This window comes from Narcine bancroftii, chromosome 1 (genome assembly GCF_036971445.1).
Source record: "Narcine bancroftii isolate sNarBan1 chromosome 1, sNarBan1.hap1, whole genome shotgun sequence".
Classification (NCBI taxonomy): domain Eukaryota; kingdom Metazoa; phylum Chordata; class Chondrichthyes; order Torpediniformes; family Narcinidae; genus Narcine; species Narcine bancroftii.
Genome location: NC_091469.1, coordinates 66,231,982 through 66,256,664, shown reverse-complemented (window position 1 = coordinate 66,256,664; position 24,683 = coordinate 66,231,982). Strand labels below are relative to the sequence as shown.

At 41.4% G+C, this 24,683-nt stretch overlaps 1 protein-coding gene across 22 annotated transcripts in view; it reads left to right on the top strand.

The window, feature by feature from the left end:
• The first annotated feature begins 1,333 nt into the window (after positions 1 to 1,333).
• The window catches only part of LOC138759033 (spindlin-Z), a 138,127-nt gene continuing 114,777 nt past the window's right edge, over positions 1,334 to 24,683 (top strand). For all 22 annotated transcript variants that reach the window (XR_011354623.1, XM_069928891.1, XM_069928847.1 and 19 more), the window contains exon 1: positions 1,334 to 1,536. The gene's annotated coding sequence lies outside the window, so the exon portion shown is untranslated. The remainder of the gene's footprint in view (positions 1,537 to 24,683) is intronic.

The window sequence follows — 24,683 nt, the reverse complement described above, 5'->3', positions numbered from 1 at the left end:
TGGCATTCTCTCATGCCTAGATGAAGGGCTCAAACCCGAAATGTCGGTTATGTACAAAAAGGACACTGACTAACTGAGCTTCTCCAGCATTTTGTGCTTTTAACTTCAACTACAGTGTCTGCAGAGTTTCGTGATTTACCCTAAAATGTATGAAGTTAGTAGGTTAATTCAAAGTAATTTGGCACCACAGGTTTCAGTGGCTGGAATGGGCTTCTACCATACTGTATCATGAAAAAAGAAGTCCCTGGATGAAGGTGAGGGAGGAAATATAGGGGCACCTCTTACCATTTGCAAGGGAAAGTGCCTGATTGAACCAGGGAGTTAGAAAGAGAGTGGGGGTGGGGAGGGCAAGATGTGATTTCTGGTGCTGTATAATCTCAGTTTAAGTTATATCAACTTTATTTATCATTCACACCATGCTCCCACGGTAGGACGAGATAGACTATGGAGGTTAGGAAAACAGTTAACACATTCAAATATTAAGGTATTAAGATGTATACACTGCAAGTCCACGGCGCACTATGCCCATCTGTCCTGAAAATTCAGACTTGGAATAAAGCTGTTTCCCACTCTGGCCGTAAAGGCCTGAGTGCTATGGTACCTCCTGCCAGATGGCAGAAGGGAGAACATGTGGGACATGTGGAGTCTTTCACAATGTTTTTGCTTTCCTCCTGCATCCAGTGGAGCAGATGTTCTCCATGCTAGGAAGATGGTCTTTTCTGCGGACTTCACGGTCGTGCCACCTCCTCCATCATATATTCGATTCGAAGAGAGGCAGATGCCCACAAGCGTGCCATCGCTTCCTTTATCACAATTTTCGATCTTGACTAACTGTACACACTACAGGAGAATTTGTGTAACCCTAGAGCTCCTGTTTTTGGTTTGCGAATTCAATGTTTTTGCCTTGCATCATTGCAAGACCATGGGTACATTAGTTTTGCAGCATAACTTCTTCAAAAGTAATATCGACTTGATTGTGGAATAACTCATTCTGACTTTTGGGAAAAAAAAGTCACCTGTATTGGATTGGCGAGATTGCAAGAGAGACCGTGTCAATTTAAAATAAAATAATCAAGAGCTGTGTCGATTTGTTCTTGGCCACAGTCCTGAGCCCCCTTGTCCCTGGGCAAGGGATTCAAGACGGAACAAAAGAAACTCGGGGCGCTTTAAATTCTCGCGCGTGCGCACACCAGTCAGCGCCTGGTTCCAATGCCGCGTCGGTGGAATGTGCATCGTGCGCTTCCTGAACAGAGCGCGGGAGCACTTTGTGGCAGGAAGTCGGGACGACGCGATGTCAGTTCCCGGCTCCAAGGCTCTGAAGGCGAGCCCATTATCTGGCAGAGAGGAAAGGGAGGGAGTTCGCTCCCCCGGCGCCGCTGCTGCAGTGTGTCGAAGGTGGAGTCTGTGTGCACGGAGACTCCCCCATTTGGTTTGCGTATAAGCGGAGGTAAAGGAAATGGATGCACATTTTTAAAAACAAATCCTAAGCTATGCGCAGTCGATCGGGTTTTCAGAAATGGAGCGGCACCAAGTAAGGTAACGGAACAGCAAAATAAGAAGGGGGGGGGGAATGGCCAGGCGTGAGGGAAGCGGGGCGGCTGCAATTGCGGCTCCTTTGTTTGAGTGCGAGCGATAGAAGCCGAGCCCGAGCGCGGCTGGTGCCAAGTGCTCCGGGGAGGGGGCGGTGGGGAGGGGGGGTGGGATTGTGCGGCATCGCTGCTCTGCAGAACGGCTGCCACCCGGCTCTGGTGATTGATAACCTCTTCTCCCCCTTTGGTGCAGCGAGCGCCCGGCTCCTTTCGTGAGAGCCTCTTGGTGCTTGACGTAGTGAATGGCTCCAACTGTGGGGGGCGGTGGGGTGAGGGAGGGGGGGGGGGTCTCTTCTACTTCTGTCCTTGTTGCCGTTCCACTCTCCTTGAACCTTTATTGATAAAGGCTTTCTATCCACCACGTAAATCAGGAAGGGGGGGGGGGGGGGTTTAAACGTGCAGCGGAATGTGAGACCGAGCCCCTGGGTCGGTGGGGGGGGGGGGGGGGTTGTGAATGGCGAGCTGCAGTGGCATTGTTGTGTTCAGCAGTCACCCTCAGAAAGGTGGCCGATCTTGAAACCGAATTTCACAGCCACCGACAGTGCAAATTAATATTTTGAGGATGATGTCAGTGAAGTGGACATGGTGCATGGAGGAGAGGCGGCAGCTGCACTGTCAGAGAAAACGAATCGTCCAAAACATGTCAACAGAATCCTGGAGAGATTATTTAAAGATGCAGCTCACAGCATCTCCACTCCATGGTCATAATGTGGGTGGAACGTCGATAATTCTGCACTTTGCCTTATTTTGTGTGCTGCAAATATGATAGATTTTAATCAAGAGAACCCCATAAGGTGCTATAAAATCATTTTTAAAAAGTATAAATGACGAGACTAAATTGTTCACTGATCAATACCTTTTCAACAAAACGTTGCCATTGATATGCTTATGCCTAATGATTTCAATAGCACTTGTGGTTAGTTGTCATTAATGCCCTTTCGAGAACATTGCGTAGTAAATGGCATGGGCTTTGAGAGCGTGGTGGAACAAAAAGACTTGGGGGTACACAAATGAAAAGAGCAACTCAGCGGGTGAAGTCGATGTTTGGTGGGCTCCTCTTCATTGGCTGGGGGTATGAAGGACAAAGTCTGGGAACTCGGTGCTGCCCGCCTGCATAAGATGTTGGTGAGACCACACTTGGGACTGCTGAGTTCAGTTTTGGTCTTGTGATTGACATTCACTGTCCATGAAGCGAGCAGAACAGAAAAATATCCAAAGTCAAAATGCTGACTGTTGAAGTCAAAGAAGGTGTCCAAGGTTCAAGAGACTTAATGAGTATTTTTTTCTAACTCTTACCCTTTGTCCATCCTAAAGGACCCCCGTTACCCTGGTTCCAACCTCTTCTCGCTGCTACCTTCTGGAAGAAGGTACAGAAGCGTGAAGCGTGTTCTAGGTTCAAGAACAGTTTGTATTGTTACAGAATTGGTAATCTTTGTTATAAAATATATTCGTTTTAGTAAAGACTTTGTGGGTTTGGAAACAGGAAAGGACAATTACGTATTTGTGTTATCAAATAAGAGAGGTCTTCTGGAGACAAAAGGCCCTTTCAAACTGCCATGTAAAAACTGGGCAATTTACCTGTTAGAGCCCCAGTTACGCGGCAGTTAGAAAGGGTTCGACCCGGTTAACCCTGTCGGAACCCAACTGGGTCCCTGACCTTACCTCAGAGGTAGTCAGAGAACCCAGTTAAACTTGCTTAGGTCTTGTCCACAGGAAGATGGCTGACCCACTTATTCCGGTGATGTCAGCGCTTGCACGTGTCACCGGGCAGTCAGCATCTGAACTTCTGGTGAGTGTGTGACATGTCATTGCTGGGGCAGGATTCCCCTTTAAATAGCCAGGTTGGTGATTTAATGGGTTGATCCTCTGCAATTTAAAAGGGTCTTCCAGCATCTTTGCCCCAGTAATCGCATCTGGGTCCCAGGAGGGCTACCCAGGTGCTGCAATCTTAAAGAGACTAAAGTGTCTCTTAATTCAAAGCAGTAAGAATTTTGGATTGTGCTATTGAAAGTTCAGACACAATGGATGTTTACTCAAAAGCTCCTGTGTACACGCAGCCATTCTGCATGTTGGTCTGAGCAGACAGTCCAGAATCATTTTTCTCATTAACTTTTGGAAGAGTTGTAATTTAAAACACTCAGAGAGACTTCTGGATAAACAAGCAGACATTTGTTTGATGATCTGTATAAACAAGTCGCTGAGAATATTCTCCCAGAATCACAGTGCGGCTTTCGCGCAAACAGAGGAACCACTGACATGGTCTTTGCCCTCAGACAGCTCCAAGAAAAGTGCAGAGAACAAAACAAAGGACTCTACATCACCTTTGTTGACCTCACCAAAGCCTTCGACACCGTGAGCAGGAAAGGGCTTTGGCAAATACTAGAGCGCATCGGATGTCCCCCAAAGTTCCTCAACATGATTATCCAACTGCACGAAAACCAACAAGGTCGGGTCAGATACAGCAATGAGCTCTCTGAACCCTTCTCCATTAACAATGGCGTGAAGCAAGGCTGTGTTCTCGCACCAACCCTCTTTTCAATCTTCTTCAGCATGATGCTGAACCAAGCCATGAAAGACCCCAACAATGAAGACACTGTTTACATCCGGTACCGCACGGATGGCAGTCTCTTCAATCTGAGGCGCCTGCAAGCTCACACCAAGACACAAGAGAAACTTGTCCGTGAACTACTCTTTGCAGATGATGCCGCTTTAGTTGCCCATTCAGAGCCAGCTCTTCAGCGCTTGACGTCCTGCTTTGCGGAAACTGCCAAAATGTTTGGCCTGGAAGTCAGCCTGAAGAAAACTGAGGTCCTCCATCAGCCAGCTCCCCACCATGACTACCAGCCCCCCCACATCTCCATCGGGCACACAAAACTCAAAACGGTCAACCAGTTTACCTATCTCGGCTGCACCATTTCATCAGATGCAAGGATCGACAATGAGATAGACAACAGACTCGCCAAGGCAAATAGTGCCTTTGGAAGACTACACAAAAGAGTCTGGAAAAACAACCAACTGAAAAACCTCACAAAGATAAGCGTATACAGAGCCGTTGTCATACCCACACTCCTGTTCGGCTCCGAATCATGGGTCCTCTGCCGGCACCACCTACGGCTCCTAGAACGCTTCCACCAGCGTTGTCTCCGCTCCATCCTCAACATCCATTGGAGCGCTCACACCCCTAACGTCGTGGTACTCGAGATGGCAGAGGTCGACAGCATCGAGTCCACGCTGCTGAAGATCCAGCTGCGCTGGATGGGTCACGTCTCCAGAATGGAGGACCATCGCCTTCCCAAGATCGTATTATATGGCGAGCTCTCCACTGGCCACCGTGACAGAGGTGCACCAAAGAAAAGGTACAAGGACTGCCTAAAGAAATCTCTTGGTGCCTGCCACATTGACCACCGCCAGTGGGCTGATAACGCCTCAAACCGTGCATCTTGGCGCCTCACAGTTTGGCGGGCAGCAGCCTCCTTTGAAGAAGACCGCAGAGCCCACCTCACTGACAAAAGGCAAAGGAGGAAAAACCCAACACCCAACCCCAACCAACCAATTTTCCCTTGCAACCGCTGCAATCGTGTCTGCCTGTCCCGCATCGGACTGGTCAGCCACAAACGAGCCTGCAGCTGACGTGGACTTTTTACCCCCTCCATAAATCTTCGTCCGCGAAGCCAAGCCAAAGAAAGAAAGAAAGAAAAATAAACAAGTAGGAAGACATTTGGCATAAGTTGTTTTTTTCCTTACAAGACAGCAGTAATGTCATGTGATTCCAAGAAGGCATCTTTAATATTGCATCAGTTTCATCTGAAGTCAGAAAATGCAGACCTTATCAGGGGAAGGTGTCATGGTGTTTTCCTTATCATGGAAGATAGACAAAACATTGGGAATGAAGAGCCACTTCAACTGTCTCTTGCTTGGATTTGCAAAATCATCGTGTAAAATAAAAGTTCCATAACCTCCATACAAGAGAGGAGAATTTGTGGAAAATCATTCATATGAAGAAACATTTTTGAAAGCAACTCTACAAGAATTCATGAGGTTTGAGAAGTCTGATGAGTTGGTGCCTCGCCCTACTTCATAATCACTTTTGAACATCAGTAAAGATTCTGAGTTTCAACACAAAAGATTTATAAAACAACTTAGGAAATTGACTTTGATAAATCACACCTAAACTGTAATGGTTTGGGACCTGAAACACACACACACACACACACACACACACACACACACACACACACACACACACACACACACACACACACACACACACACACACACACACATATAAACACACACAATTATTAATAAAAATTATTGTTTCGAAGATACCATTGTCTTGGTGAATTTCTATTGCTACTGGTCTATGTTGTAACACTAAACCATCTGGTATCAGGCTCTTAAACCTCCCCTTGTTTTACAAACCATAGACCACAAAAAGGATAAAATAAAGGCTTACTATTCTTTCCCTTGGGAAGATGATTCCAGACCTAGAGGGCATAGATTTAGTGAGATGGGAAAGATTTAAGAGATCTGAGGAGCAACCTTTTCACTCAGAAGGTAGTGGATACCTGGAAATGAATTGCCAGATGAAACTGTAGAAACAGGTACAAATAGATCATTCAAAAGGCATCTAGACTGGTGTATGGATAGAAGCAGCTTTAGAAGGTTATGGACAGTCAAATGGGACTAGCCCAGAATACCAATTTGGTCAGCAGGAATGAGATTGTTTGAAGGGCTTGTTCTGTGCTTTTTGACTCTGATATGGTTTTCTGGGGACAAATTACTCAGTACATCACATATTTTCAGCTAGGTAAGGTGTAGCCAAGCCTGATTCTGCTTAGACCTGGCATGTCTATTTCCCAATAATCTGAATTAGTTATGGTAAATCTGATGGATGTTTTATCTCTCCCCTGCTTCTATCCACCCATAATCACTGGGCTTTTGGGGAGAAATCTAATGTCCTGTATCTTTAGCCAAGATCAATTACCAAACACATCTAAGATGATATTAGCCCTTAAATTGAATGGAGCTTTTAACAATGGTGGTGGGGGGGGGGAGGGAAATGGAGGAATACAATCTTTGATTTCCCAATACCAATCAATTGAGCTGCTCTCAAAAAAAAACAAAGTTAATTTCCAAATAAGATGTTTCAGTAATTTTGGGTTAGGCACTAATAATGTTCTAGATACAAGAAGAATTCTCGTTTACTATAATTTTTTAATGCACTTCAGACCCTTGATCTTAATATCTCCTGAAACATTATGCTGAAAACCAAGATGGATAGGATAAGTTTGTCTTGCTTGTTGAGAAGTAAGGGTGTTAAAACGTGCCAAGGATGGAACTAAGGCTGTGATTGGATAAGTGTGTGTTAGCTGCTATTCTTTGCTTTCAAAATCTGGGAAATAAAAATGGGGAGATTGGCTTGAAAGAGAACTAACACATGAGACAACAGGAATACAAGGTAGAGTTTCAGTGTTGGTGGTGGATTGGTAATGGTGACCAGTTGCAGCATGCTAAAGTCAAAGTTGAGAAGATGGCTGAGTATGTAAACTTTGCAAATTTATTTTCTCGTTGTTCATTTAATGTGTGCACAATAATGCTGCCTCCAGATCATCAGTTTTCTACAAACTGTCATAGCAGTATATTTGCATGGCTCTGTTGCTGCCTTCTCGGGTGGCACAATTGGCGTAGCAGTTAGCACAGAACCCCCAGCGATCAGAACTGGGCTGGGGGTTCGAATCCTGTGCTGCCTGTAAGGAGATGGCACTTTCTTCCCATGTCTGCGTGGGTGTTCTTCAGGGACTCTGGTTTCCTCCCACTGTTCAAAACGTACCGGGGGTGGGGGGTGTAGCTTAATTAGGTTTAATTGGCTAGTGGGCTGAAATGGCCTGTTACTGTGCTGTATGTCTAAATTCAATTTTTAAAAATTTCTACTTGTTTAGATCCACAGATTTTATTCAAGATTATTTTATTGTCATGCATTAAAACGTGTATTATGGTGGTCCCCAACATGCGTCTTGAGTTCAGTTCTGATCGTTCAGTTGGATCTAGAAATGGACGGAAATCGGACATAAGTTACTCCAGGCCCGCGCTCCCCTCATCCACCTCGAACACTGGATCCACTACCAGCTTCGTGTTCTGAAAATAGAACACATTCGGCATCAGTGGTGTCTCAGCGCCCTCCTGGCCCATGGCCGTCGCTGCCACCTTGATCCGTCAAAATAAATAGCCCCGGGACCTGACATGTAATTTTTATATTTACATATTAAAAAAAATGTATACAGTATTTTTTTTCGGTCATGTGTATGGATGTCGTAAGTCGCATGGGCCATAAGTAGGGGACCCCTGTATATGAAATTGCATTTACTCTGCCATCAGCAGAAATTGCACTTTACAGTCAGAAAAAGGGAAGCAAAAAGAGTCCCGTCAGAGTTGCTGGGTGACTGTGGACATCTCTAGCACTTTCATAGCCTTTGCAGCCGCACAATCTTCAGTCCAAACCATTGGCAACCCAAGCTCCAGATCCAATCATCCTACATGATCAAGAACCTTCTGTGCTCAAGGCCGCTCGTGAGCCCCTCCTGCCCTCGGCACTCTCTCATATCCAGATTCCGATACCTGATATCCCTTCAGCCAGCCTCTAGCAGTCTGCTACCTGGTACGAGTCCTTTGACTGTAAGTCGTCTGCAAACTCTGGGTTCTTTTCCTTGAGTCACCAACACTTGTCTTTATGTCACTGAGCCCCTTGCTGTTCTGTAGGGTCGTCTCCTCGGGGATCTTCTTCCTCTTTTCTGGTGCCCTGCTTCTCCAGAGACTGCAACCCCTTGAGGCCACTGCCAGTACAGGTGCTGCCATCTTGGGCCCAGACTCCACAGTTGCAGGATTTTAAAATGAAACACCTTCGACTCCTTTATCAGGCAGTTTAAAACCTGTAAGGAGTGATTGGCAGTAGGACTCAGTGGGAAAGTGCTGTATCTCCGCTCCCCGTTCTCCCTGGATCTGCACCAGTTGTGGATTGGTTGAGCAGATAAATTGGTTCTACTACAAAATTTCAAGTTTGTCTGTGTCTGACAACGTATTAGATGCCTGGCAAAATTTCAGAGTTATGTTGGGAAAGCTTTGCATGGTTTTGGCAAAAGTTCCACAGTTACTCTTGATTTCTTTCTGCAGAGAAATTTCTCTTGTCCTGGCTTGGCCAAGAGTACCTTGGGGTGCTCTCAACAGTAATCATTGTGAGAAATTGGCGTAAGTGTAGGAATGCAATATGCAAATGTGTTGGATACTTTCCTGCACATTTGTGAATTGCACTTGACCCCAGCATCCAGATTTTTTTGTTTATCTCCATTAGTGTAGAAGTGGCAGAATTCTTATCCCCAAGTCAGAAGGTTATAGATTTAAGATCTCTAGAGAGTTAATCTTGGCTAACTAAGGGAATTTCTGCAATGAAATGTTAAAGTAAATTGAGTTATGCCCACCTACCACCATTATTTTGGCAGAGGTGATTGATCTCCAGGCATGATTTAAAGAACACAGCTGAATATTGGGTGTCACTGCAATTTATAGTTAGTTCCTGAATCAACAATGCTGAGTTATCATTTTACCATTGCCACTGGGCCATAATCCTGAAATTCTATATCCAATATCATTGAAGAGGTTGTTTCACGAGAAGGTCAGCAGAGGAGAAAGAATGTGGTTCACGGCCACTTTATTAAGGGTAATTAGAGATTGGCTGATGTTGTTCACAAGCTGTAACAATGAATTTAGAAAAATTGTAAGATCTTATCTGGCCATCACCTTTGCTGGCATTACAGCAGTAACAGTTGCAGTACAAATTAATCAGCTGTAAATGCTTTGAGGCATTTTTTGATCATAGAAGCTGCTATATAAATGCAAATACAACAGCTCACCTGTTACATACCAAGACCAGAGCAATAGTTCACCAAGACAATGGGATCTTCAAAACAATTTTTATTAATAATATAAAATCTTATTTAACTCTAAACTTAACCCCATTATGTGCGTGTGCGTACAGCAGGTACCAAAACTATTATAGTTTAGGCACAGTTGTAAAAAGAATCAATTTTTAAATTTCAGTCAGTTTTGTGTTGTAACTCAAGTTCTTTAAATTGTTGCTCAAAAGTAATGTGAGACCTCAGACTTCTCAAAGCTCATGAAATTCTTGTAAAGTTGTTTTCAGGAATTGCTTCTTCATATGAATGGTTTCTCTCTCTTGCATGAAGGTTTCAGAACTTGTGTTTCACACGATGATTTCACTAATGCAGGTATGGATCTGACGAAGTAACCATCACAATGGTTCTGATCCAGAAACTAGAATGATCTTGCTTTCTTTTGCCAGGAATTGAGTCAGTCATAAGAGGCTATTTAAAATGTCACCGCAGCACTACTCTCTCTCTTGACCAAGAGAAGCAGAAAAGTGGCCATCCTTTCTGAAGTCACTGCAAATCTGTGTTCTTCCTTTGACAAGGAGAACACAGCAGTTCTTTCCTTATTGGATGTTGCTACATTTCTGACCTCTGATGTTTCTTGGTGCGATATTAAAATGCAGCTTTTCTGGAGTGTCAAAATCATAAGGACATGACCTCATTGCTGTCTTTGAAGTTTCTTCAACCCACTTCAAAAGTATGAATCATGAGCAAAGGACTCCTGGCTGTCTGCTGACCATTGAATCCAAAAGTCCTCTTTGTGTACACAGATGCTTCGGAGCAAATATCTATTGTTTCAACAATTGAATGAGCTATTTATTTTTAATTTCAATGAAGAATCACTTCAGTTTTTATGGTGGTTTACCCAGCTTCAACCAACAATGGAAGAGCAGACATTTCAACTTTCAAAATGGTTTCTGTGAATAAGGGTTGGTGGTGTCTGTGGCCCTGTCACCCTCAAAGTCCCTTTACTAAGAAATATATAATGATTAAAGATTAATAACACAATTCTGTCACACAGTATTAACACTCACCAATCAGCCTGGCCTGACTGATTACATAATGGAAGGTCAATCCTTAGGCACTCTTTGTCATTGCATGTTGCCCAACCCACTCAGAATTGGTGGATTTCCCCTAAAAACTAAAATTCCCCCCCCCCCCACCCCCTCCAAATGTTCTGGGGACATGAATAACTTGAAAATTTAGTTGCATGCAGAGGGGAAAGGAATTTATTGAAATAATTCTTTATTTTGGATCAAAAGTCTTCTCTTCCTTGAGTAGCTTGGTAATATTGGGTTTGTTACTTTGGAAATTTGGTATTTGTGTTGATGGTATGCTACGACATCCTATCACTTGACTTCACAAGCAGCCAACCCATACTCTGATGAAGGATCTCCAATGAAGCCCAGGGCATTGCACGAGAGGAACTGTCTATACTTCGTTATAGATAATGCTATAATAACCTCCTGTGGAATCTACAGATGCTCTTGTTCCTGCAAGGTACCAGTGTAATTTTGTGCATGGTCACATTTAAATTTGAGCAGTATTTCTCTGTGTGTGGTCTGCAGACCCACTGGTGGTCCTTGGGTTTGTTGGAATGATGTAACAAAACAAATATTGCTGATGTATTGTAAGAAGCAAGATACAAGTAACATACATAAATTTGATTACAAAAGAAACTGAAAATTCTCAAAAAAAAAATTTGGTGTGGACTGGTCAGGTTGTGGGTTTGTTATTGGTGGTCCGTGGTAAGTAGAGAAATAGTTAAGGTGAACCAGGGAGGAAAAAAAATTGTTGAGAACTTGTGAATTAGAGCATTCAAATATTAGGCATGCATTCTCACAAGTTCGTATGATCTAAATGTTAATTTTGTTTTTTCTTCATTATAAAGAAATTAGTCTTTATTTCTTTGTCACCTGTTGGAACAAAAAAAAACCTGGGAAACAGGCTGATAATATAGTTACTTGATGTGTTCTAATTTGGGTCTCTTCAATGGATCCCTGATGAATTACCATAGTACTGTACTTTATATCATATGACATCTGCTTACCAATGTGTCTTAGAAGATTGTGCATTTATTCCCTACAAGTATTTCTGGAAAATTCTGTGATGACTAATTGAATATTTTCATTTGATAGCTGAAGGTCACGTACTTAATGCTGTAGAGGTAGACACTTTGGGGTATCTTTATGTACAAATGTTCTGTGATTGAACTCTTGTTTAATGGAAAGAAAGATTGATCACAGCTGCTGAGTACTTAATTTTTCATATAGACAAATAAATAATTTGGAAATGAGCTATTTTGAACAACATGCTACATTCTCCAGTTCAACCTGTAGGTTCTATGCATTGCACGGAAGTGCTGGCTCAAGCCTGAAATGTTGGTAAGTTATCCATTGCTCCTTACAGATGCTTTGTGATCTGCAGAGCTTCTCCAGCACATTTGTGTATTGCACTAACATCACAGTGTCTGCAGATTTTCTTGTTTAACTCCACTTGTAGATTTTGTCAAGATTCTGTGTTGCACTTGCAAATGACCCAGCATTTTTGGTTTGCACAATATATGCATATTACTTAATTTTACCTGCATATTATGTATATCACCCACATTTGTTTACTGTTATTGCCAGCTCTGTTCCAGTGCAAAGTATTTAAAAGTAAGTTTATTTAAAGTGGAGTGAAAATGGCTTGAAAATGAACAATATGATAAAGAATCTCTCATTGTTTGATTCAAAAATAGTCTGATTAAATAATATTCCATGGACATTTAAAAATATCTCACTTGAGGTTAGCTATTCTGATCCTTTACTTGGGCTTTTAAATAAAATTAAGATGTTCATTTGAACATACTGTATTTTGAAATTAACATGGTCTTCCCTAAGTGCAACTGACAATAACTTCATAAAATTTGATAGTACAGAAAAATGGACACTCAGATCTCTTTTGGTTATGTAAATACAACTCAATTCTGCTTACTCGATGGAAAAAATCCTGTTCCATAATTTTGGTGGAAATGATAACTTCTCCATCTTTGTGTTGCAAGTCCACGATAGAATGGTCTATGAATTGATTTAAATGGCAGGGAAGCTATAAATGAACATTTAAGTTAAGTCAGGCAGCTAGAAAAATCTTGCATTCTAAGTTGCTTCATTTTTCCCCCCTGTGTGCATTTTATGATGATATTTTATGCAAGTTTAACTCCGTTATTGAGCATTATCTCATGAGCATTATACTTACATAGGTACTTTAAACTCAGAGTTGGGGGATGTTTAGATGTGATGTTAATGATGAAAGTTGAGTGGATAACAAGGATGTTCTGAATCTATCATTTTTATTGTGGAAGTGGATATTAAGCTGTTTAGAACATGTGCTTTGTATTAATTATGTTGGTACTTTCGATAGTCGACTGTGGAAGTGTTGTTTTACCGGGTAAATTGCAGTTGGGTATGCCTGGTTTTGACTTGGTTGTAGACTTTGTATGCATGCTTTGGCATATTCAGTTAATTAGTGTAATATATTGGACAAACAAACAAACAGGCTATGTCAAAAGTAATGTATGGAGGGAACAATTTCAGACATTTAAACTTAGAGAGTGGAACACTAAAGTCTGCAGATGCTGTGATTGTAGTAAAAGCACACCAAAATGCTGGAGGAACTCACCCGGTCTGCTTCTGGCTTATTCCTTGAAGAAAGGCTCAGGCCCAAAATGTCGGCAATGTATCTTTGTCTCCTATAGATCTGAAAAGACCGGCTGAGTTCCTTCCGCATTTTGATGTGTTTTAAAATGTTTAAAAAAAACTGGATTGTGCATTCTGTAATTTTGTTTGGTTCTTAACTAAGATCCTTTGGCTTTCCCCCAATTAATTTTATTTTTACCTCTACCTGAGATACTAAGCAGGCCAGTTGGAACCAGCTGCCAAAAGCAGCAGAACAATTTTAGTAATTTCTTTCCTTCCCGTGGACTATATAACTTGGAGCCACAAGAGACTGCAGATGCTGGAGTCTTGAAGAAGACCGACTCTCCATTTCCCACCACAGATGCTGCCTAACCTGCTGACTTCCTTCAGAAACTTTTTTTTGCAGAATAAATAACTTGTTCCCTAAATTGAGATTAGCCAATTTATTTGAGAACTATTCAGTTTAAAGCTGTCCTTTTACTATAAATTTGTACTTCACAACAATTAATAGTTGATAAGTAACTCACTGACTTTGATCTCTGGAATCTGTTGGACACAATATCTCCAGTCTCTTCCCATTCCTGTCTTCTCATTGTATTGGGAAAGGTTGTTGCTGTCATATGACAGCACTGCCCCCTACCTAGTCAGAGGACACACCAGCTGCCAATCAAGGTTTGGTTCCGTCCTGTCCATTAGTGCATACCTTGCTGTTGGCCATATGTAAATTACTTGGACTGCACTCTCCAGCCTGCCTGTATTTGGCCTTGGGCCATTCATTGGCTGTTGTAATTAGATTAACCCTCCTGCCACTGAGCTTTGGGGGGGGGTGGGCAGCTTGACCCTCTAGCACTATAAAGGTGCCATGTGCTCTTTGTTCTCTCTCTTTGTCAGCTTGGGACCACCAGCCCTAGAAATGTGGAAGGGTGCTGGAGAAACTGTTGGTAAGATGTGCACTGTTAAAAGAGTTGGGAGCATTTAATTAGTGTCCCTTGTAGCATAGAGCTGTGCCTGCACTGAGTTGAGGGGTGGTGGGGTATCATGTTGATTTTTCCCTGATTGTTGTATGTACCAGTTAATTGTGTGTGTGTGCTCTGCATCATTTGCCTTCTGAAAATAAAATCCTACCCTACATCAAAACTGTGTTCAGAGTCCTTGCCTTTGAGACCTACCAAACTTGTTTCCTCACTCACAACGCAATATCTCCAGTCTCTTCCCTTTCCTGCCTTCTCATATGGTTGTCAACCTGCAGGAATTGTTCTTCTATGTGCTTTATCCCTTAATCCTTGCACAAATGCAGCCTTTCTATATCCTCATCACTACCTGCACCTCCACCTGTCTTTGAATCATCTGCAAACCTTGGCCACAAACCCATTTATTCCATAATCTAAATTGTTAATATAAAGATAAAAAAGAAGTGGTCCTGACACTGATCACTGTGGACCACTGCTGGTAAACGATAGCCAACTAGAATCAGATTCCTTTACTTCCCACTCTTGTTTCCCACTGATCTGCCAATGCTCGACCCATGCTTAGTATCTTTAATTGCGTGGCCTCTCGTGTGCGGAACCATGTCAAAGGCTTTTGAAAATCCAAATAAACAACCTTTTTCCACATTACTGGCTTTGAACACAGAGAGTAGATGGCTTTAGGTTCTCTGGAGTAAATGTTTTCAAAGACCTGACCTGGACAAACCATCTTGACCCAATCTCAGAAGATTAAGAAAGTTTGGCATGTTTCCAAATCCCTCAACCTCTGCAGATACACCATAGAAAGCATATTTTTGCTGGATATAATTACAGGTGCAGTTTAGTAAGGGAGCTGTTCTTCTAAGATTGGAAGAAGCTGCAGAAGGGCAGCACGGTTGGTGTAGCGGTCAGTTCAATGCGTTTACAGCGCCAGCAATTGGGACCAAACTGGGGTTTGAATCCTGCGGTCTCTGTAAGGAGTTTGTACATTCTCCCTATGTCAGTGTGGGGTTTTTCCAGGGGCTCCAGTTTCCTCCCACTGTTCAAAACGTACTGGGGGTGTAGGTTAATGGAGTGTAAATTGGGTAGTACAGACTTGTGAGCTGAAATGGCCTGTTAGCAGCTGTATGTCTAAATTAAAAAAAATAAAGAAAGCAGTTCAGAACATCTTGCAAATGTTCCTCACTTTTATAGACTATCTACATTCCCACTGATTAAGAAAGACAGCTCATATTCCTGAAAGACCCATCATGTCTCAGTTTTTCTTGACTTTCTTTCCTGTTAGGGAAGAAGCTCGAGTGTGAAATTGTGTACCAAGCTTAAAGACAGTTTCTTCCCTACAGCCATTGGGCTCCTGAATGAACTCCACAACAATACTCTCGTGCTGCTCTTTTTTTTAAACTATATCTCTATACTCTAACTGTCCCCTTGCCCATCTACTTTGTTAGACTGCTTGTGGAAGAATCTTTCCCTCTCTTCCCCCAGGTTCAATGTTACACCCTTTGGCAACTATTCACGTGATGTGTAATCTGCAGACTTCAGCAAAGCATCTAGCTTGAGTTTTGAGAACAGTATGGCCTTGGTTCTCGCATCTTGCAGCTGTGCTACTAAACAAATTTCTTTAGCAGCCTCCAGTATTTTCCCATTAAAAATATTCTTTTTCAACCTCTTGCTGAAATTTATAGAATGGAAAGAAGCAAATAAGGCAAATTTATGCTGTAATCATCATTTCATAATGACCACTTATAACAAATTAGTTTTAAGGCATGAATGATCATGCAAAAGAATTATAAAGGCAACACAACCAGTAGAATTATGACGAGAATGGATAATTCCTGGATAAATGTTGTCCACCATCCCTTAACAGGCCACCAAGATGGCCCCGGGTGGGGGGGTGGGGAGGGTTGTAGATGTGGAATTGTTTTCCTATTCTCAACTCTTCGTGTATCTGTTCTTTGATTATGGTTTGCAAAATGGGTAATATTTTCTGAAGTGTTGTGGATATATGTACAACATTCCGGTCCCACTACAGCACATGTTCCTTCTTTTTCTGCCAACAGTAAATCTAAAGCTAATCAGTTTTGTAAGGCCACTGTTCGAATGGCCACTACTTCAGTGGTGAGTCCATGAATTTGAGTCTGTGTTTTCCGTCAATACTAGCTGTTATAACACTGAGTCCAGTTGGAGTGACATCTCTATGCTAGATGCTATGTATCCTTAAAGAATATATTTGTACCAAAGGAATCTCTTGACCACTCTAGGTTGGTATATAGGTACAGGTCCAACAGTGGGACACATTCATGGTTTCAACATGCATTAAGGACATGTGTAAATAAGAATTGTCATGCCATTCCTATTTAGTTATCTGGTTTGGATTATTTCTCCTTTATCAAGTCATTCATTAGAAGGATACCCAAAACAAAGCCCAAAAACCCATAAATTCAATAATTATCCATTTTTCCACTCAGGAGCCTGGTCAAAGTTCTTGTTTGTCCTCTGTTGTGTCATGCTGTCCTTTTCCAAGGCTAATCTTTTACCAGTCAGTGTGATGTATCCACCGAGATTGCCCCTCAATCTTTACTCCTGTGGGTGTGGTGAGTAATACTTGGAAGGGGCCCTTCCACCTTGGTGCCAACTTTTTCTGTTCCTAATTCCTTAGCAGAACATAATCTCCAGGCTGGGTTTTTGGTAAGGGTCCTTCTAATGTTACCCTTTTTTTCCTCTGAGCGTTACCTACCTGCCAATGCAAAATCTCAAGAATTTCAGTTAGTTCTTGTACATAATTATTTTTTCACTAAGAGCATGTAGGTCAAGGCACACTTCGACCTTTGTATCTGCTGCCCAAGGCGCATGCAGCGGTCTTTCAAACAATATTTCTGCCGGGGTTAACCTGTGCTAGTGTATGGTGTAATTTTCATTTCAAAAAGGGCCATAGGGAGTATTTTCAACCAGTTTAGTCCAGTTAATAAGGCCAACTTATTTTTTAATGTTCCATTTTCTCTGTCCACTATTCCAGCTGCCTGGGCACAGTGAAATAATTGTTTTATTCTGAGCTGCTGGCGTAGTTCTTCATTTACTTTCGTGATAAAATATGGCCTATTGTCTGAGCTAATAAAGGTCAGAAGTCCAAATTGAGGTATGATTTCCTGAAATATAATTCCTACCGTTGCTTCTGCTGCAATGTTTACTGGGTACTGTTGATATTGTCTCTATCCATCTACTAAAAAGATAAATAATAACAAGACGATACTTAAAATCAATCTATAGACTCAAACGGTCCTGTAGGCATTAGTGTCCTACCTGGAGGGCACTTAATTCTTTACCAGGATTATTTTCCTGACAGATAATACTTTCCTGTGTCTTTCTTTATGCCTATTTTCTTAAATTAGGGTGCCACCACATTTGTAGGGTCAATGTTACCATTCCCTCCTTACCTAACTATGTCATTGCATGTATATAATTAAGCAACACAAGTAAACATGCGTCAGGTACATAAATTTGTCCATCCGGGGTGGTTCATAACCAAATTGCGGGATTTCTGGTGCACCCTGCTGTTTCCATTAGTTCAATTTGATTTGCAGGGCGTCCCCCTGAAGTTTTAATACACTCTCCATGTCAGGCAGGGCTTGTCTATTGAGCAGTTGTTTTCTCTCTGAATAGACAGTAAGGGGACCATGGATAACTGCAGCCTATGCAGTAGTGTCTGCATGGGCAATCCCCAGGGAAATGTTAGTGTGCACATCACACTTAATTATTGCCAGGTGGGAAGGTTAGGACAGAGAAGCCAGCAAGTTGGACACAAACATTACATTTTTAATAAGGGCACCTGAGGAGGTCAAGAATCCAAGATGCTGCCACAACGCACCAAAATCATGGGCAACTCCAATGCGTATCGTGAGTCCATGTAAATGTTAAGAGGTATGTCCTTTCCTTTAACACAGGCACCTGTTAGGGCAAAGAGTTCAGCTTGATGTGCAGAGAAGGGGGGGGTGATGGAAACCTGTAGTTGCTACCACTATATTAGTATCTCTTTGGAATGGCATGTTTGATCTGTTTTTGGACACCAGCAGCCAATCCACTTCTTCCCAGAAAAAGCTGACCTGTTTCTTCTGGTGGCACTGGATCAGGTACCTGCATCCCTGCTTCATAATCAAAACTAATTTTCTTTGTTTTTCAGTACTGCACCTCCTTGCTCTCTTAGCCTAATTGCTGCCTGGTAAAATAGTGTCCTTGGCATTGTACTGTAAGTAGTTGTTCACAATCAAATTAAAATCTTCTTCAGATTGGTCAAATGTCTGATATTGATGGCCTTTAAGCTGTTTCTTTGTTTTTTTTTTTTAAAATTTTTTATTTTTCACACCATAAATCACAATAGCCATGATATACACTTTTTCTTTTCCACACATTTACAGTGACTTTTTCTCCCTCCCCCCTCCCTCCTCCCAAGCCACCCCCCCATCCCCCCCCCTCTCATCCATTTTAGTTATACAATCTAGGTTGCATTAATTCAGTTAGACAATGTTGTCATTCAACAAAAATACACCAGAAATTCTACTGAGTCCATTCTTTTCTTTTCTTCTCCTTCCATCAACTTAGGTAATGTTTGTTCCCGGTAGGTTTTCGCTATTGTATTTAATGTAAGGCTCCCATACTTGTTCGAATATTTCAATATTATTTCTTAAACTATATGTTATTTTTTCTAATGGAATACATTTATTCATTTCTATATACCATTGTTGTATTTTCAAATTATCTTCCAATTTCCAGGTTGACATAATACATTTTTTTGCTACAGCTAGGGCTATCTTAACAAATCTTTTTTGTGCATCCTCCAAGTCAATTCCAAATTCTTTATTTTTTATGTTACTTAGGAGAAAGATCTCTGGATTCTTTGGTATATTGTTTTCTGTTATTTTATTTAATATCTGATTGAGATCATCCCAAAATTTTTCTACTCTCTCACATGTCCAGATTGCATGAATTGTTGTTCCCCTTTCTTTTTTACATCGAAAACATCTATCAGATACTGTTGGGTCCCATTTATTTAACTTTTGCGGTGTAATGTATAGTCTGTGTAACCAATTATATTGTATCATACGCAGCCTCGTATTTATTGTATTTCTCATCGTTCCAGAGCATAACTTCTCCCATGTTTCCTTTTTTATCTTTATATTTAAATCTTGTTCCCATTTTTGTTTAGTTTTACCATTTGTTTCCTCATTTTCCTTTTCTTGCAGTTTAATATACATATTTTTTATAAATCTTTTGATTAACATTGTATCTGTAATCACATATTCAAGGTTACTTCCCTCTGGTAAACTCAAGTTGCTTCCTAATTTATCTTTCAAGTAGGATCTCAGTTGGTAATATGCCAGCGCTGTATCTCCCGTTATATTGTACTTATCTCTCATTTGTTCAAAGGATAAGAATCTACTTCCTGAAAAACAATTTTCTATTCTTTTAATCCCTTTTTTTTCCCATTTTCTAAAGGCAAGGTTGTCTATTGTAAAAGGGAGTAGCTTATTTTGCGTCAATATTAGTTTTGGTATTTGGTAATTTATTTTATTTCTTTCTACATGAATCTTCTTCCATATATTGAGGAGATGGTGTAATACTGGAGAAGTTCTATGTTGTACCAATTTTTCGTCCCATTTATATAATATGTGTTCAGGTATCTTTTCCCCTATTTTATCTAATTCTAGTCTCGTCCAGTCTGGTTTTTCCCTTGTTTGATAAAAATCTGATAGGTACCTTAATTGTGCGGCTCTATAATAATTTTTGAAGTTTGGCAATTGTAAGCCTCCTTGTTTATACCATTCTGTTAATTTGTCTAGTGCTATCCTCGGTTTCCCCCCTCTCCATAAAAATCTCCTTATTATTTTCTTTAACTCTTTGAAGAATTTTTCTGTCAGTTGTATTGGCAATGCCTGAAATAAGTATAGTATCCTTGGAAAAATGTTCATTTTAATACAGTTTATCCTTCCTATCAGTGTTAGTGGTAGCTCTTTCCAATGCTCTAAATCGTCCTGTAATTTTTTCATTAGTGGATTGTAATTGAGTTTATATAATTGGCCTAGATTTTTGTTTATTTGCACACCTAGGTATCTTATTGCCTGCGTTTGCCATCTGAATGGGGATTCCTCCTTAAATTTTGAGAAATCCGCGTTATTCATTGTTTCTTCATTGTTTGAAGTCCATTGGCTTTTGATGTGATCCAAATAATCTTGTACTTAATGGCACAGGCTCACTAAAGATGTTTCCTGTGTCTTTCTGCTGGAGCTGTTTTAATGTCTTTCGGTGGAGGATACGGAAGGGAGTCAACTGTGGCTCCATTGCAAACTGCTGTATCTTGACCTCCTCATGCTTTAGCTTTTCCCTTTTCTGCATTAACTTGTCGAGGAGCCGTACTCTTTCTAAGTCACGCCACAGTCGCTGCCTCAATTTCAGCTGCTCTTTCAATGCACATTTTTTCTCTTCTGATTCTTTGTTCTGTATTTTGCTGAGGCTGCAAGTGGGACTATAACCACCGAAGGAATGGAACAGCATTTCTTGACTATTGCTTTAATGTCCAATAGCTGTGAAGCTGCTGCATGAATTGGCTTTCACATTGAATTGATAGTTGACCTGTGATCTTACTTAATTTGCCAATTTAATTCTACAAAGCTCTTGTGAAGCAGATGCTTGTTTCAGACACATTACTGCCTTTTACTAGATCTGGGCTTTGTTTTTACATGTTCAGCTACTCCTTCTTCATAACTAGCGGGAGATGGGGCTTAGGGTATTTGCTCCGGTCTTGAGGGGCTGGCGGCTGTGGTGGGGTTTGTGACAGCTGGGGTGCATATGGGGGTTTTCTTGCCCATAAGGAATTTTACTCATCATTCTGCAAGAATAGGGTTGCCATGTCTGACAACGGGTCCCCAGAGTCACCTTGTTCCTATTTGTCCATTTTATTGATCAACTAGTGTTTCCATGTTTCTCAACCTTCGGTGAACCCTCCTTTGTACACACCACTATCCCTCTTCTACTTGCATTGTTCCTCCAGCTATTTTCCTTAGTCCTCTGCCATTGTTTAAACCTTACTCCTTCCTTTGTTTTGTCCACTTTTTCCCTGCACTCTTTTCCCTTAATAATTGTTCTGCTTTCTCCATTGACCACATGTCATTGATTGGCCATTCTTCAATGCCTAACCTTTTTATTGATGCTGTTGACAAATGTCGATATTCCTTTTGACGTTTTGGGTGCAAATGTTGCATTGGGGTCTTACTTTTATCTAATACTTGTCCCATTTTGTTACAAGTCTGTTTGTCCAAATAAAAATTTATCCTGGCCTTCTCTGCCACCAGTTAAATTTTAAATTTAACCCAGGGTCTACTTATTTCACACAAACCCTGTAGTACTTCTGTAATATTCCACACGGGCTGTTCTATTCTACACGAGCTCTTATTCTTCCTCCAAATGAATCATCTATGTATCATCAAACAAACACTTACTAACCTGTACAATACCCTCTTAAATTTTCTGGTTCTTTTTTGGATCTCAGTAGGTAACCAGATCTATCTTGGACGAGGGGACCACAGTACTCCTGGAGGCCAATGTAGGAGTCAGACACAAGGGATAAAAAGGCGCCTTTATTTCTTCTTTTGGTCTCCCGCATGCCGTCTGCCACTTACTCAGTCCGGAGTACCCTGGTGTCTCTGTGAGATCCTGCCAACTATGCCAATGTTAAAGTTGACCCGCACTGTTTTAAAAAAAAACAAACAGCAGAACCAAAGAAGTAAAGTATGAAAATCTGCAGTCACCATGGTTGAAGTAAAAACATAAAGTTGGAGAAACTTAGCAGGTCAAGCAATATCCTTTATATAGTAAAGGTAAAAATAGATAATTGACGTTTTGGGTTAGAGCCCATGTACAATCACTTCTTTATTGCATTACGCTAGCAGGAGTGAGGGGTACAAAGAAAGAGTATGCAATGTAACTCGTTTTCTGCTCTGACCCCCACTCAAAGTGCACAGCATCCTTGTACATCTTGTATAGTCCTTTAGACAGGTGCCTACGTGCAGTTTGCATGCTTTTTTACTATTGGCAATCTATAGTCATTTATTTTTGGTACTTCTGTCTTACAGTTTCTGTGACTTACAACCCAGCAACTTTCTGATATGCCATATCTTTTGCTTAATTCTCCCAATCCATTCTAGTCATGTTATGCTCTGCAGCTGCTAACTCTTTGTTGGGCTACTTAGATAAGTCAGAAGCCCCCTTCCCATTACTCTTTGCATTTATGGTGATATTCCTTTGTGTGTACAATTGTACCTACATCTGGGAGACTGGGTGCAGATTGGTTGATCGTATGATTGAGCACTTCTGCTCCATCTGAAATTACAGCAAACACCCACCAGCCCTACATCTAGCCACCATTCCCTCTTCCCATGGCCTTGTGTTCTTGAGGCCACCTGTAAAGAGTAGAAACAGCACTTGGTATTCCGTCTTGGCAGTTTCCGACCAGATGGAATCAATATCCAGTAACCCCCTCCTTTCCCAACTTCTCACCCCACCCACTTCCCTTAATCTCTATGGCTCCGTTCTTCCTTTTCCTTCTCTTTCCATTTCCCCCATCTGCCTGTCACCTTCATCTTACTTTCTCAGAACACACTCCCCAACTCCCTTCCCTTCCTCCCTCTTATCAGACGACATCTTTCTCAGTCCTTGCCCCTTCCTCTCTTATCATCTTTGATACTTTTTCTTCCCTTTCCTATCTGTATTCATTGATCCTCTACCAGCCTGTGCTCCTGCCCCTCTCTCTTCATCCTTTAATTCAGATGTCTATTAGGTCCTTGCTATTCCTGACAAAGGGTTTTCTGCCCAAAATGTAGACCATCTTTTGCTTTCCACAGATGCTGCCTGACCTGGTGAGTTCCTCCAGCAGTTTGTTGTTTCAGACTTTGTCATTTGTCATTTGACTTTGTCATTGTCAACTTCATAACAATAAATGTGAAACACAAACAAGTGATGCTGGAATCTTGAGCACATGAGAAATGAAGGAACTCAGCAAATCCAGCAGCATCCTCAAAACCCATCGCTTTGGGTGAGGATCCTTTATTTCAGGGCTTCCCAAACTTTTTTTTAGCTCACAGAGCCCTTTTGGGAAGCACTTGGAAATCAAGGAAACCCCAATCGTCAATTACAGTTTTAAAAAATCACAAGCATAGTAAGAAAGTAAATAAACTCCCCATTCTCCACGTTGAAATAATTTGTTGCCTCTAATTTACCTTTAATGGAATGATTGGAATTGTTTCTTGTCTTCACTGATTCACTTAATGTTGGGTGCAATATTAGAGAGTTGTTTCCTTATGTCAGGAGCGACATCAAGTCTGTTTCAACATTTTGTTTTTGTTGCTGCATAATACGAAAATCCAGCTTCGCACGTGTAATTCGTGGAAAATCGTAATAGGCCATGTGCAGCAGATTAAGCCAAGGATGGATATTCTTAACTCGGGGTTCATTTGTGCACACGTGTAAACACTTGTTATCTATGGAATGGCATTATTCATCGTGTAGTTAAAAAAATTTTGCCAGTCGGATGCCCTTTCACAAAGAAGCACATTTTCCTCAATATCCTTCTCGTGCACATACTTAACGAAGACTAGCAGCCCTGGAAGACCTGATACATCTGTTTCTTTACACTTGATTTTTCAGATAAAGGTATTATCATGTAAGAATCTTCATGAAAAGAAACAGTGGCACCTCAGTACTTGCTTCAGATGAATAATCATATCTCCTATGTTCTTTTTTTAAGCCAACGATTCATGGTTTTTAATACAGTACTGGACATGTGGAATACTTTCAGTTTAAATTTTAAAATGTGGCCAGCCTTGAGCCAAAAAAAATCCGAGTCTCAAGGCGCCATTTTGTTTTGTTAGCGATGAGGCAACTGTTTGTTGCCATCTCAGAAACACAGTGATTTAAAGATCTAGGTAAAAAATAATTTAAATAAAAACAGTTATTACAGGTTTTAGTTATTACTACCCATTTCTTCCGTGGAGCCCCTACGCCTTTCCATGGAACATTGCTTTATTGTGCCTGAATTAGGGAGGGGTGATGTCAAGTGCTGTAAATTAGAATCAGGATTTATTGTCATGAAATTCGATGTTTGCAGCAGCGTCAAAGTGAAAACATTCATATTATAACCATCTCATGACATTACTATAAAATAATAATCTTTGGCTTGGCTTCGCGGACGAAGATTTATGGAGAGGGTAAAAGTCCACGTCAGCTGCAGGCTCGTTTGTGGCTGACAAGTCCGATGCGGGACAGGCAGGCACGGTTGCAGCGGTTGCAGGGGAAAATTGGTTGGTTGGGGTTGGGTGTTGGGTTTTTCCTCCTTTGCCTTTTGTCAGTGAGGTGGGCTCTGCGGTCTTCTTCAAAGGAGGTTGCTGCCCGCCAAACTGTGAGGCGCCAAGATGCACGGTTTGAGGCGAGATCAGCCCACTGGCGGTGGTCAATGTGGCAGGC